Genomic DNA, 16,720 nt, shown 5'->3' with positions numbered 1-16,720 from the left:
ACTTATGATGCATATTTCGTGACAGTTGGTAGAAATAATGCAATATACTGTCAAGTAGGGGAAGTGGGCCGATAATATTTTTGGTATTTGCAAGTTTGATCGTCCCCTGTCTGAGGCAAGGTCAGCAATATAGCCGAGGGTAGATTTCTTCCTGGAAGTTGATTTACTAATGGACGACTTGAGGTTGAAGGGGGAATTGGAAAACAATTGTAATACTCACATTCCTTGTAAGCTTATACGGTGACATGTGTACTGTATAATCTAGTAGTTATTTCTGCCAAGAGGTTGTTCAGCTTTTACAAGAACTGATAATATAACTAGGTAACTTTTAACATAGTTTAACTCATTCATTGTAAATATTTTGCATACTAACTTATGTAGTTTTTGATTAAATCTTTGCGTGTCGGCCAGAGAGTAGGTGTTCCCTACTAGGTGGCCCGCCTCCCCCCTCAGGGGAGGAAGGAAAGCTTGCTTAGTTAGTTTTCATGTCGTGTAATTTGGACTGTCCGCGAGTATGTAATTTGGACCGTTGAACCAACTGTAATAATTACATTTCTTCGTAGTTTCACTGGTGATTCTAATATAATTTATTTTACAATTTGGGGTCGGCCCTGCGGTGTAGGGGTAGCGTATCTGTCTCCTAACTAGAGGCCCCGCGTTCGATTCCCGGCTAGTTCAAGGATTTTTTACCTGGATCTGAGGGCTGGTTTGAGGTCCACTCAGCCTAGTGATTATAATTGAGGAGCCATCTGACGGTATTGTCTGTGACAAGTATTATGATGACAGCTGGATTCAGTGCAATTGCTGCAAAAAATTGGGCTCATGAAAACTGCGCCAAAATTTCGGATGAATTCTTTTATCATTGTCCTACATACCAAAAGTGATGACGACAATTATTCACAGTGTCGCATTTTATCGCTTAGTACACATATATCATAATCAATTCATTAAATAACTTATAAGTGTTTACATTTACCGGTCCAAATTATATGATCATCTGGTCCAAGTCCCGGTCTAGAAAGCCAAGAATAACGGCCGAGAGGATTCGTCGTGCTGACCACACGACATCTCGTAATCTGCAGGCCTTCGGGCTGAGCAGCGGTCTCTTGGTAGGCCGAGGCCCTTCAAGGGCTGTAGTGCCATGGGGTTTGGGGGGATCTGGTCCAAATTAAACAATAACAAATTTTAGAATATTACTTTTAAGCAAATCCTAAAGATATTAACATTTTGTTTTCACCAAATCATTTGATATATTGTACCAATAATCGCGTATAAAATATGAGAAATTTTCTTGAAGGTGAATAGTGTTATGGACGTTTAAAGTTAAGTGGTCCAAATTACACGGACTTCCCTTAATGTGAACAATGGGATTATTAGTTATTGTACGATTATTTAAAGAAATGTTTAATAGGTATTATTTGACTGCCTTCGTGGTTTAACGGCTAAGCTGTTGAAATGCCAACCATGAACCACTTAGATGTTCGCACGTAACTTTAATTGCATTCATTTTTCAGTAACTACAGAACTATACTCTGTAACCGATACCGAAATCTCTGTTATAATAATTTATGAGATTACAACAGAAAACATGTATACGATCAAAATTTAATAATAAACTGTTCAAATAAAGTTTAAAAAATATCAAACCGCACGACTGATAAGCATATTATTAATTTTACTACACCAACTTCTTATTGTCATTATACACTGTTGTCGAATAAATGTTTCACTAAAGTTACATGTTCTGCAAAATTTGTACGTAAGGTGTACTCCATATGCAGAAAGTATGATTTTTCCTAATTAAAATGTGATATTTTGGTATCAGTTTTCATTCCTGTAATTATTTTGAAATACTGTAATTTGGTGCAATTCATTCCTGAGGAGTGTGTCGTGGTGTTGCGAGTGACGGCAAGTGCAAACATTGTGTACAACTCCGATATGTTGTACTCAACACAATAAAACACTGTTAGGTGTAAGAAAGTGGCAGTTCCTCTACGTACAAATTGTAAAAATAAAACACACACCAAAGTAAATGACTCATTCTAGAAAATCGCCTAGTTCATTTCCGTGACATTAGGCGGGATATACAGTCGAAATCGGTTATAACGACACCGAAGAAACAACACTCGTTATAGCGGATAGTCGCACAAACCGGTTTTGTTGTTTTGTTGCTAAAATGTCCTATCTGTAAGTTCTAGGCTACACATTTGCATGGTTAATTAACAGAAGTTAAATCTTTATAAAATATAACTGAAAGAAGTACTGTATTTATAGAACAGTATTTGTGGAGTTGGATTGTGAGGAATTTCATTGGCTTTCATTTGAAGAACACGTCCACTGATTGGCACATTATTTGTTCTTTGCTGCTTAAACCATCTTAGTCAAGATTCTTCAATATCTTTCTGTTCAAATATTGTGGTACGCTTGATTTTTAAATAATTTTCTTCGAAAAGAGACTGGGTTTTCTCTTTGACCTTCCAAATTATAGAACTCATTCAGTGTGATACACACAAATCCTTTGCGATGCTGACCTTTTTTTCAAAATTTCCTAATCGCTATATTATGTGTGACTCTTCTACAATATTAAACACTTTCCTTTTACTTTGCGACGTATTGACAGTGATGCTTGCTTTGACTATTTAACAGACAGCGGGAGTTGAAATCTACAATCATAAGCGTTACATTCTTGTCTGCAATCCCCAAATACCTGACAAACAAAATTCAACATTGAACGTTATAGCCGATACATTTCTTCGAAAGTGTGACCAAAATACGTCGTTTTATACGATATGTCGTAATAAGCGACGTCGCAATAAGCGAGTTTTTAAATGCGATGCATATATTGGATTTGGACGGGACCGCCAGATTTCGCCGTTATATCCAATGCGTCGTTAAAAACGTTGTCATCGGGCGAGTTGGCCGTGCGGTTAGGAGTGCGCAGCTGTGAGCTCGCATCCGGGAGATAGTGGGTTCAAACCTCACTGTCGGCAGCCCTGAAGATGGTTTTCCGTGGTTTCCCATTTTCACACTGGGCAAATGCAAAAAAAAATTGTTGTCGCAATCTACTCAACCACATGATGTACACAACGAGAAATATGATATATACGAACCTACAATACCATATTACGCTGAGAATTATCATCTGAACTCCATAGAGGTATTAGGATTGATGATAAGAGCAAGAGGCACGATTACTCACATATTTCACAACTTTTGTAAGAAATTTAAATTGGATAACCAATTTATTAAGGGCATGGGGTTAACAGCCTTGAAGGGTTTATTAACAATAGTAAGATATAATTTATACTCAGCTATATCTTTGTCCTATAAAGAGTTCCTCATGGATTTTAAAATGATTGACTAATACGATTTTTATTGTTATAGGTAGGCTATAATGCCTATAATATTTTATACGTCCCTTGTAGTTATCAATCAACTTTTTACGTAAGCTTTGCCTATTTGGCAGCCTACAAATTAGCGAAGGAGAAATAAATACATTTATCTGTCTCTCTCCCGTTTTATGATTTTTCGAGGAGTCTACGGAGCCCCTTAAATGCCCAGGCCCGCCTGCATTGCAGGCCCTAAGGTTACGTCTCTAGCTAAATCATCTTGTGTGACACAGAGTGTACAGTACCTTTGACCCAACTAGTGTGTGGTAGAAGCTGTGCTAAACTTACGCAGTCTTTCGAATTGGCTAATTAGATGACAAGCCTGCTCTACAACAGCAGAGGAGATACGTTCGGTTTATGCTGGAGATATAAATTGATGATGATGATGCTTGTTGTTTAAAGGGGCCTAACATGGAGGTCATCGGCCCGTAATCGTACGAAATGAGATAACAACGAAAATTTGAAAAGCATCCACTGACCAAAATAAAAAAAATGTCATGAAGAATGAACGGATGGACATGAACACAACAAAAACAAAAAAACCAAACAAAACCTGGGACGCGCCACGTGCGAGTATCACCTCTCCCCCTGGTACGCCTGCGTAGCAGGTTCGTGGGGAGATATAAATTTGTGTCTTCTCTTACGGTCCTGCTGTATACCTACTAAGAAGGATGATATAATGGGACACTTAATATGGTGCTTGTCATTCATCGATAATTTGCCATTATGAGGTCAGACTTGTATGATCAAGCCGGTGTGTGATGTAACACTTCAGCTGGAGTGGCTTATTATTGAGTGTTAATGGCTGCACTCTAATCTGAATATTTAATGGTGTCATCGACGTGACAGGACAGTGCAAGGCGTTCACCCTCCATTATATATTCTGCCTTATACACTTTCTCACTCATTACTTAAAAGGGCATCATAAGTTATTCTTAATTGGTACGAAACTTTCTGAGACATGAGTAAGAGAGGTGAAGTTTAATGCGACGTAAAATTTATAATGGGAGGGATTTCGTGCAAGAGTTGGAGTAGATATTTTATTTATAAGCCAGTTCTCATTGAGGATGTGGAGAACCGTGCTTGCACGATTGAGTGTTACAAAAACATGGAAGTTTTTAAATCAAAATAACTTCAAGACAACACATGCGACAACAGTTTTCAGTATCTCACTGTAACGAGGAAAGACCAATGCATCTAGTAACAAGAGGCTGACCTCGACGTGATGTCATCGGGTGATGTAATAGTGTCACTATCTTGAGGTAATCAAATCGCCATGCTGCGCGGCTTATATGTTGATTTGTGAGATCATAGGTGCAAATATGTCAATCTTCCAGACAAGATTCATACTTACTTCAAGTCTTCAAATCCTTCAAATTGCTAGGCATTTTTCACACTTAATTCTTTCGTAAAGAGTACTGAGAGTAACTTGTAAGTCAAAATTTACCCATTTCTTGATTATGGTAACTTTGAGTTAATATTTTCGGCTTTTATAATCCTACGTGTACAAGTCGATGTTGTGTGCCGTTATTGAACTATATTATAGTGATATAACAATGTGTTAAGCGGATTTTGGTGAAGAATGAAAGTTTCAAATGGCTCTCCTGAAAAATCAGCATTTAAAAAAACTTATACCCTTAGTACTTTCACGCAAGAATTACAATTCCACTCATTACTGCATACAGTTTCAGTGGGCTTGGCAGACTGATATGTAATAGCAACTTCTGGCTCAGTGAGGAAAGCAACGGGAAACTACCTCACTCCTCATTTCCCTAGTATGCCTATTCAGTGACACCTAGGCTATCTATGACATCTGTTGGTGGAGCTGTAGAGGATCAAACCAGCCTTTGGGCTGAATATCCAACATACATACTGCATACAGTAGACTAATTTCGGTTATCAGAATGGAGTATTTTAGCTGAACGGTCAGTTTAGTGGCCTTCAATTCAGAAAGCTCCCAGTTTGATTCCTGCCAGGACTGGAGATTTTAATTTCGCTTGGCTAAATCCTCGGGATCGGGGACTGGGAGTTTGTGCTCTAGACCTCTTTACATATATATGCAACACACCGGACTACCAACCACCAGACAAACAGGCAATTGTGAATACTTCCCTCCACATAGCGTTGGTGTCAGGAAGGGCATCTGGTCGTAAAAGAGAGCCAAATCCACACACATTACCGACCCTCATAAATTTGGAAATTGAGTTCGCGTGTTCTACCCCGGCTCAGCCCGATGGTATTTGAAGAAGCTAAAATATACCAGCCTCGTGTTGGTAGATTTACTGGCACGTAAAAGAACTCATGCGATACAAAATTCTGGCAGCTCGGGTTCTCCGAAAACCATAAAAATAGTTAGTGGGAAAGAAGACTAATATCTTTGTTATTAATAAATTGCGAAAAAGGCCAGGGTGAAAATGATCAGACTGTCTAGCTTGGCTCAGTGGTTCAAAGGCAGTCTCCGACGCATTATTCCAAGTTCAAGGGATCGATCCCAATCGAGGTAATCAACTTTTTAAAGGTGAATAAAAATCGTGATATTCCATATTATAATTCTAGGGAAATAAAAAATATGTTGTGGAACACCCTGTGTCCAGCCAATAAAATTAATTTAGCGTTAAAAACTGTCTGACCGAGCAAATTGGCTACACGATATAGGTCATGTTGCTTCGAGGTAATTATGGGTTCGAATCGACTGTCACCGGGCGAGTTGGCCGTGCGGTTGGGAGCGCGCAGCTGTGAGCTTGCATCCGGGAGATAGTGGGTTCGAGCCTCACTGTCGGCAGCCCGGAAGATGGTTTTCCGTGGTTTCTCATTTTCACACCAGGCAAATGATGGGGCTGTATTTTAATTAGGGCCACGGCCGTTTCCTTCCCACTCCTAGCCATTTCCTATCAAATCGTAGTCATAAGACCTATCTGTCTCGGTGCGACGTTAAGCCAATTGTAAAAAAGAAATGACTCTCTCTACCTATCTGTTATCTGTGGCTGCAAAGTCAGCGGAAATATTATCGGAATGTGTCTTCCGTTGTTCTGTCTTGAAAAATAAAATTTTGCTCGTTTTCCTTGTCGTTTGTTAGGAAATGCTGTGGCAGTTGTAAATGGAGTTGCTTATTTTACTAAGCAAGCAGAAATCCTCGCAGTGAGCTTCATTTAACCCAGAACTAGCAGTGTAATCGCTGATACAGACTAAAGCTAACCTTCTGAACAACCACGTTCTATGCACTCGCCATTTATGCGTTTTATCGACTTCATAGTTTCAACTATGCAACTTGGCAGAAAATCTACATTTTTGCAGAATATTATCACCTTCTGACACTCACTCGATTGTTGATAGTCAATTTTACCTTTTTTAGTACATTCCTTCTTTTGTGTCTGTGTTAGGATGTACAGTAGCTTACCCCTTTTCCGGTCATACTTTGTTTTGCAATATTTATGAATGTCTGTAGTTGTGTCTGCACGTGCATATTTCATCATTGCGCCTGCAGAAACCGTTATGTGATACTTTTGTGGGAGAAATACTAACCCGCAGCACATATCTCGTTAGGGGAGTCGAAAAGCCCTTTCTTGATAAGGTTAATTTGACAGAAAAGATGCCCCGTTATCTCAGGAAATATTAAGTTCAGAGCTTCGATATTTTTACTACTTATATGTACACTCTTTCCATAAGTACTGAACCAGGATGGAATGGTTGAAGCGAACGATTGTAAAGTTATGAATTTGTTTAATATGTTCCAAATTTTTGACAAAAAATGTTATTAAAATGTATGTAAATCAGGAACTATACATATGAAGTCCTTTTGTCTGGTTCAGTAGCTGTATCATGGCACAAACTGACTCTCTGCAAACAATGAGCTGCCTATCCCGTGTATTTTCTGAGATAATGGGTCAAACATGTGAAAAAAGTCATTTTTCAGAATATGATTTCAAAGTGAAACAGAATGTTCACTCACACATTTACTCACAACAGTGCCTAAAATAAAACTATATTTAATATAAACTATTGAAATGTTTGTTATGACAGTGCCGGAAACCTCTGCGCATAACATTCATTAACAGAACAGTGAAAACGACAACCTTCTAGATCAAAGGGTTCCAGATATTTATATTTCCAAAAAGAAACAAATTAACATTTGTGCATTGATATTTTAAAATATTTCTTTAAAATACTTCCATGTGGTGTATTAAAATAATCCATTTTAATCAGCAGAGTCCAAATAATTGAATGAGGCAACATTTGGAAAAAGTCATTTTTTAATTTTTTTTTGTTTCCGACTCCCATTAGAGGGAGAATTATGTGACATTTTCGTGCAATATTGGAGCTTAAATGACAGAACCTTACCGGCCAAAGTTCTAAGCTAAAATATTTCACACCGAGCTCGATAGCTGCAGTCGCTTAAGGGCGACCAGTATCCAGCAATTGGGAGATAGTGGGTTCGAGTCCCACTGTTGGCAGCCCTGAAGATGGTTTTCCGTGGTTTCCCATTTTCACACCAGGCAAATGCCGGGGCTGTACCTTAAGGCCACGGCCAATTCCTTCCACTTCCTAGGCCTTTCCTATCCCATCGTCGCCATAAGACCTATCTGTGTCGGTGCGACGTAAAGTAAATAGCAAAAAAAAAAAAAATCACAAAGTGGTTTTCGTGGGCGTAACGACAATGCATAATAATATGTTCTTCCGGAGTACATGTAAATGCACCTAAATCGGTCCATGTAGTTTTGAAATCCATAAATAAGCTCACCGGACTTTTTTTTTTTTTTTTTTTTTTGCTAGCGGCTTTACGTCGCACCGACACAGATAGATCTTACGGCGTCGATGGGGTAGGAAAGGCCTAGGAGTTGGAAGGAAGCGGCCGTACAGCACCAGCATTTGCCTGATGTGAAAATGGGAAACCACGGAAAACCATCTTCAGGGCTGCCGATAGTGGGATTCGAACCCACTATCTCTCGGATGCAAGCTCACAGCCGCGCGCCTCTAACCGCACGACCAACTCGCCCGGTGACAAAAAATTAGTCACCGTAGTGCGCGTGTACAAATGGATTGTTAAGCCTCCACAGATGGCGCAGGGAACGAGACCCGTGCTCAACCGCACGCGCACCGCCTCTACGTGAATATAAGGCAGTAGCGATCAGTGATACATTGATGTCTCAAGCGGACAGTGTACGACAACATGGGTAGATATAAGGTAATGGCAGAGTGGCAAAAAGGAGCAATCGTGTTTTGCCATGCCCATGGCCATAGGATGCGTTAAGTTGCTGGATTTGTTGATGTTTTGCAGCGGACTGTTCAACGTGTCTACAAGCAGTGGTTTAATACAGGTGGCCATGAAACAAGACGTCAGAGTTGTGGTCGGAAAAAAATCCTGACTGAGAGGGATCGCACACGCATTTCACGGCTTGCGAATCAAAATTGCTTGGAAACCCGACAGAAATTGCTGCAGTCAGTGAATGAAGGTCCATCCCAATCTGCTAGCAAGAGAACATTGCGACGGAAACAGCATGCAATGAACATTTGAAGTCGGTCCCCTCGCAAGAGGTCATTGCTCATACAGGCACATAGTAAAAGTAAACACGTGTCCTCATCCCGAGGTGGTGCAGCTCTTTTCAGGCACACCCCGTATGGAGGTGAGCTGCATGCACCATTTCAACCACATACCAGCCCTTCTGCCATTCTTAAATTTCTGGCAGTACCGGGAATCGAACCCAGGCCCCCGAGGACGGCAGCTAATTACACTAACGTTACGCTACAGAGGCGGACGATACAGACAAATAAAGCTGCGCAACTTCAATGGGCTAGATATCAACGAACCTGGACAGTAGCTGACTGTCGGAAAGTAATGTAGTCAGACGACTCCCCCTTTATCTATATTTCAGTGTCGTACATCGTCGAGTGCATTACAGGCCAAATAAAGCATTTCATCCTGGATGTGTGCAAGGTCAGGTTCCAGCCGGAGGCAGGTCTGTGATGTTTTGGTGGTGTTTTTCGTATCATGGACTGAGGTGGCCACTAACATGAACCAGCATGTTTATTTAAACATTCTGGATGTTGCTTTCAGTCAACATCTGCATGATGAGCATGATAACAGCGAAGTTCATCGGGCTGGACGCATATATTACTGGTTTTATGAACTCCCCGGCCCTATTACATCTCGATTGGCCTGCAAAATCACCTGACTTGAACCCCACTGAAAATCTGTGGGACATGTTAGAACAGCGAGTAAAACGCCGATATCAGTATCCCCACAATTTGCCGGAATTGTGCGAGGGGTTTAATCTGGATGTGACGTACCTACACAACCTTGTGGACTCACATCCTAACCGACTCCAGGCGGTTATCAAATCCAGAGGCGGAGGTACAGGTATTAAAGGATGCTTGTAATGATTTCTCCAGTGTGAGCTTGTTAAGTTACTGTAGACAAGGGTTTCCTTTTTTAAATTAATGTGCGTATACATAAAAGAAGTACAGACAGTACAAGTTCATAGTTTATAAGTGTTACGTTCTTCAGTCTGCCGAAACTAATCTTGAATAAATACTATTATAGTACTACCCGAAAACAATTTAATTAAAATCGAATGATATGTTTCGTCCTGGAAAGGACGTCATCGGATTCTTTCAGATGACACTCAAAGATATTTAGAAATGTCTAAACATTTATGTTTAAATTACGAAGTGAACACTTCATTAATATAAGTTCCAAATTTCATGTTTTGATGCATTTAAACGGTAAGAAATTCCGTCACCTTTGCATCTGACGAGGGTGGTGATTATTGTTTTGTTTTTTTTGCTAGGGGCTTTACGTCGCACCGACACAGATAGGTTTTATGGTGACGATGGGATAGGAAAGGCCTAGGAGTTGGAAGGAAGCGGCCGTGGCCTTAATTAAGGTACAGCCCCAGCATTTGCCTGGTGTGAAAATGGGAAACCACAGAAAACCATATTCAGGGCTGCCGATAGTGGGATTCGAACCTACTATCTCCCCGGATGCAAGCTCACAGCTGCGCGCCTCTACGCGCACGGCCAACTCGCCTGGTTGATTATTGTTTTAGGAGAAAGTACAACTAGTCAACCATCTTCTATAAACACTAATCAGAGAGGGAAAAAAAAACAAGGAGTCCCGACATTTCAAAAAAATGAAAGTATCGTCCAAAGAAAGATAAGGGCCACGAAGGTCGTGAAAATGAAAGACTCCCTAGGCCTCGAATGGTCTAATACTCTTGGAGTCGGAGAAGAACAAGAGTTGGCCAAGAGAGATCGGATGCGATAGATGAAAGTGAGGAGCTTGACATAAGTAAGTGGAAGCAATGCAAGCACTCGGCTAAGGGCTCCGGGGGCACCAACCCATGCTCCCAAGTTCAGGATCCTTGTCGCCTCTTACGATAGGCAGAGAATACCATGGGTGTTATTCTACAACCCCCATCCACAGGAGGATCATCTTCGCATCTGCGAAACCCGTAAAAGTAATTAATGGTTATTTGAGCCATTAAGCATTATTATTATTATTATTATTATTATTATTATTATTATTATTATTATTATTATTTTAGATCATCTTTTTGGTCCATCTTATCGCTTGAACATTTTTACCAATCTTTTTGGAAACCAATTCTTGTACGACTTGCGTTTGCTGTAGTGAAACGAAATAATTTTAATTACGTACCGATACTGCACTTACATAATTTTTGAGAAAACCTTCGCACTATTTTTATAATCCAAATAAAATTAAAAATTGGATATTGCATCAGAATAACTAATTTCTTATTTCGTCAGAATTCCTGAAAATAAAAGATTAAAATGAGGTAAAGTAAATCGAGAAAGTGTCAATTCTTTCATTGGCAATATCTCATGAAACTAGAGATGCTTAAACGTACCTAAGGACCCACCAGACTACTCTCATATTCATAAAACCACGAACACATCTATAAAAACGAAAATAGCACCTCATAAAATAATCGCAGTGAAGAGTACTCACACGGAAGGACACAGTTTATCTACACCTGCAGAGATAAATCTAGCACTAGTACCAAAAATTATAACCGTGCCTCCATTCAGCGGGATAGGATGACATAGAAATGCTATTCTAACCAACGTTTTGGAAAAGTGCAGACGAACCTACGGACGTACTAGCAAATTTGGGTGAAACACTGGATTTTAGAATGGGGAACTAGTTTTATGTAATGGTACTTCATATGTTCATACAGTAGCGCCAGACGTTAAGGCTTGTTGAAATGACACTGAATACTAAAATGTTGTTTAACAAGGGGTGCAGGACGTGACTTACGCACTGTTCCACTCACAATATGCCAGCTTCTTATTTGTATTCTCCTGGAGCGATCCGACTCGCGGAAGGTCTCATAAAAAGAAATGGGACACTAATATGAAAGGAAAGAGCTCTAAGTGGAAGGGAAGCGCGATGTAGTGCGGATGTGAGCTGAGAAGTGAAGTCTGAACAGGTATGGGAGGACCATAAATTCTTCTCAGCGGTATGAAAGTGTTATCCAGTATTCGTTTCTTCAATCACTGTACTCCGTTCATCTCAACTATCTTTCATCTACGCCTTCGAAAATCCGAAGAGAGGCCCGTGAATATGCCGGAATACGTTAGGAGGAGGAGGAGGAGGATGATGATGGCGATGATGATGATGCGCCTAGAAAAACCGCTATGTAATAATATTTCAGCTTAGATCTCTGATCAGAAAGGAAGGTTCAGTAATGCATGCACGAATTTTCGTTGTAACTGAAACATGTGCTCATGGTCAGTACTGTATTTCTCCCCTCAACATTGTCACATGGAGCAATTTCGAGACGCAACGACATGTTCAAATAACACGCCTTTCTTTCCTTTTTTAAAAAAAGTAATTTTAATCCAGGAAAATTATACCAATATTTTCTCCTTTGTCTTCAGATTAGAATCAGAGGGGGTAATTTTTCGAATTTCCCCATGTAACAAAAGTCACCATCAAAATCATGACCCAGCGGTTTGCGACACGTAGCCGTCAGCTTGCATTTGGTGAATAGTGAGTTCGAACTCTACCTTTCAGCAGTCCGTAACATGGTTTTCCATGGTTTTGCCATTTTCACACGAGGCAAATTGAGGTCTTGCAATTGAATGGCTCTACTTTTTTGAGTAAATACGGTAATTTGGAAATTTTATTTCTGTCAATGACTGTAATTACAAGTAAATAATTTTTCATTAAATTTAGTTACATTGCCGTTTGACTGTAAATTAGAAACGGTTTGTTATCGGAGAAATGTTAAGTGTTAGTTCTGCCGTCAATGAGCGCGAGTGCTTGTGTGTGTGCGTTATTTAGTTTCTGAGCTGTAGGTAGCGAGTATTGTTCCACAGCCCTGGTGTAGACACGCATTACAAGGCAGTGCGTTTGAACTACTCGGGTTAACTTAAGCTTCGTTCATAGGTTACTGCTTGTGTGTCGGAATTTACTTCAAATCAACAAGAAAATGGCTCATCGAGCGGTCGGTGTGGCAAATAAAACATGTTAAGGAGGCTCTGTCAACATTAGATAAAAGAAAACACTATTGGAAATTAGATGCATTGGTACAATCCCTTGCTCTAGACTGTACAAGGAATGATCAAGAAGTTACAAAGTCTTAGATCCTGCCAACCTCAGTAGCGCAAACGCTTACTTGCTGAACTTCTGTTTCCGTGATACCAGGTTCCATTCCGTTGAATGCTTGAGGGTGGCCTCGAGCGTTTTGAAGCATTTCTGCGGATCGCATTCCCTGGAAGAAGCTAGCCTGTAATTTTACCTGACTATTGATATCGTGATCACGGCCGCAGAACCCATAGTTTTACGTGGAATCCCAATCATCGAGACATATTTTCCTTTCAAAAAAGCTGACATGCATTGGCCGGGAATCAAACCACGGCAACAATTACCAACTTGGCTATTGCGCCCCTCCCTCGGGTTAGATTTCTGTCATTCCTTGAAATCTGGTGCAACTGAAGGGTTGTTGAACAAATCATATCATCAGGTGGTGGTGGTGGTGGTGGTGGTGATTATTGTTTTAAGAGGAAGTACAACTAGGCAACCATCCTCTATATAACACTAATCACAGGGAAAAATGGAAGAGATCCGACACTTCGAAAAATGAAGATATCGGTCAAAGAAAGACAAGGGCCACGAAGGGCGTAAAAATTAAAGACTCCCTAGCCCTCGCAAACCTAATAGCATCGGGGTCGGAAAAGAACAAGAGTTGACCAAGAGAAGTCGGATAGAATAGATGAAAGCGAGGAGCCTGGCACAAGTAAGTGGAAGCAATGCCTGGACTCAGCTAAGGGCCCCGTGGTCGCCAACCCGCGCTCCAAAGTTCAGAGCCCCTGGGGCCCCTTTTAGTCGCATCTGCATCGACCTCGAGCCTTTTCTTTTTGACTTCATTCAAATCAAATTGGTAATCTGGTGGTGATTATTATTGTTTTAAGAGGAAGTAACAACTGGGCAACCATCCTCTCTTAATAATAAGGAAAATGAAGAGACCCGACACTTCGAAAATGAAGGAATCGGTGAAAGAAAGAGAAGGTCTACGAAGGGCGAGAAAATGAAAGACTCCCTAGACCTCGAATGCCGTAATACCGTCGGGGTCGGAAAACAACGAGAGTCGAACAAGGGAGGTGGGATAGAAAAATGATGTAAGTGAGAAACTTGGCCCAAGTAAGTGGAAGCAATGCCAGACTTAGCTAGGGGACTCATAGTCGCCAACCGACGCTGCCAAAATTTATAGCCCCTGGGATCCGTTTAGTCACCTCTTGCAACTAATAAGGAATGCTGTGGGTGTATTGTACTGCCGCTATCCACAAGGGGAAAAGTTGCAATCTAAAGGAAAGCATAAATAACTAAACCTTTTACGTTAACCAAAGACACCGTTACCATCTCCGGTTTCATGGCTAAATGGTTAGCGTGCTGGCCCCTTCCTCACAGGGGTCCCGGGTTCGATTCCCGGCAGCGTCGGGCATTTTAACCATCATTGGTTAATTTCACTGGCACAGTGGCTGGGTCTATGTACCGTCTTCATCATCATTTCATCCTCGTCACGACGAGCAGGGCGCCTACGGGAGTCAAATCAAACGACCTGCACCTGGCGAGCCGAACATGTCCTCGGACACTCCCGGCACTAAAAGCCATACGTCATTTCATTTTCCATTACCATCTCAGATAGGGAGCACCCTACCGCGAAGTATATTTATTTGTAGAACTTGACTTCACTAATTGCATTTTTGAGATAAAATCTTTCAACATCCTCTGCGCTTTGTGTAAAAATATTTTTCTACTTCTTTCCTTCCCCTTCGAGAGCTCTTCACGTGGCCAAGACGTCTCCACGAGTTCGCAGCAGTTCAGTGCTGCGTTGCGAACAATAGCCCGCTTGATGGAGACGGGAGAACAGCATAATGGGAAACACTCCTCAGGAGAGTCCACTCCTACTCACTTAGAAATGGTAACTTTTATGACGATGAAGAGGTTTAAATTGGAACACTTGTTTTGGAGCATTCCTCATTTAACCTTAAATAATGCATACTTTCAGTACTACAATTAACAATACACCCTTCAACAGAATTCAGTCCTTGCCATTAACTGGTTTTATACTTAACGGGAATTTTGTTGAAGGGACAGATTCCTGAACGGTTTTTTTTTTTCTCGGGATCTTCCCAGTGTACTCCTGGAAACAACACTTGTGTTCTACCGTAATTAATGAAAAGGACATCCCCTGATATTTGCACTTCAGTGGTAAACTGTCTTAAATACTAAAACAACGAATTTGATTATATTTGTTGTTGTTGCTTGAGTCATCAGGCCATAGATTGATTTGATGCAGCTCTCCATGCCACCCTAACTTGTGCTAATCTTTTCATTTCTGCGTAACTACTGCATCCTGACCTTTAAAAAAATATCCAAACCCCATGGTGCCTACAGCGACCACAGTTCAACCCGCAGGCCTGCAGGTTATGAGATGTCGTGTGGTCAGCACGACGAATCCTCTCGGCCGTTATTCTTGGTTTCCTAGACCGGGACCACCACCTCCTCAATTGCAATCACGTAGGCTGAGTGGACCACGAACCAGCTCTCAGATCCAGGTAAAAATCCCCGACATGGCCGGGAATCGAACGGGGGCCTCAGGGTAAGAGACAGACAAGCTATCCCTATACCGCGCGGTCGGCTCTGCTTTAATCTGCTTGGCATATTTATACCGTGTTCTACCCTTACCGTTCTTACTGCCTACATTTCCCCCCAAAACTAACTGCACAACTCCTGGGTGTCTTAAGAGGTGTCCTATCATTCTACCTCTTCCTCTAGTCAAATTTAACCAAATCGATCTCCTCTCACTATTTCGGTTCAGGATCTCCTCATTCGTGATTCGATCTCTCCATCTCATTTTCAGCATTCTCCTGTAACATCACATTTCAAAATCTTCTATTCTCTTTCTTTCTGAGCTAGTTATCGTCCAATTTTCAATTCCCTAGAATGCCACGTTCCACGAGAAAGCCTTCAGAAACATCTTTCCAGTTCCATTATCAATGTTCGAAGTGAGTACATGTCTTTTCTTAATAAAGGCATTCCTTGCTTGTGCTTGTCTGCATTTTATGTCCTCCTCACTTCAGCCATCGTTAGTTATTTTACTACGCAGGTAACAATATTCATCTACTTCCTTTAAGACTTCATTTCCTAATTTAATATTTCCTAAATCACCTGACTTCGTTCGGCTGCACTCCACTACTATTGTTTTTCACTTTATTTATTTATTTATTTATTTATTTACTCTCTCTCACACTCACTCTCGTGTGCGGGTGAGATGTTTGTCGTGTATGTGAACTTGCCCCAGTTTTAGGACTGCATGCTCTTCCTTATACGAACACTCTAAGGAGGAATGTAGGACTGTTACATGTTTTTGTACTGTTTAGAAGGTCACTGTGTAAACAGAGACGTATGCATTAATATAAACAATCTGCGAGCCAGAGGAATGAACCTGTCACTGTTAAAATCACCGGCCCGATCAGGAATCGAAACCGGAACCCTCTGAATTGAAGGCTGCCTGGCCGAGGTGCTAAAGCCGTGCTCAGTTCTCCCGGAAGCACGCGTGTTCGATTCTCCATCAGGAAGTCGAAAAATTTAAGAAACGAGATTTCCACCCACGGCGGCGATCATAGCCCCGAGGTTCACTCAGCCTACACCAAAAATCAGTACCATGTAATTCCTGGGAGTAAAGGTGGCCGGGCATAGAGCTAATCACTCTACCCCACCAAGTGCCGGGGTTACGAATGTTGTAAGCCTTTACTTTCCACTCCTTACAGGGTCTTCACGGCCTGTACGGAGACGACTTTGCTTT

General features: G+C 41.1%; 1 protein-coding gene across 2 annotated transcripts in view; it reads left to right on the top strand.

The window, feature by feature from the left end:
- The window catches only part of LOC136871691 (breast cancer anti-estrogen resistance protein 3 homolog), an 877,056-nt gene that overhangs the window by 742,985 nt on the left and 117,351 nt on the right, over window positions 1-16,720 (top strand). The gene's annotated exons all lie outside the window — the stretch shown is intronic.

The sequence above is a fragment of the Anabrus simplex genome, chromosome 4, assembly GCF_040414725.1.
Source record: "Anabrus simplex isolate iqAnaSimp1 chromosome 4, ASM4041472v1, whole genome shotgun sequence".
In the NCBI taxonomy this organism is placed as follows: Eukaryota; Metazoa; Arthropoda; class Insecta; order Orthoptera; family Tettigoniidae; genus Anabrus; species Anabrus simplex.
Note: the sequence above shows the minus strand (reverse complement) of the source record. Positions and strands in the feature narration are given on the sequence as shown.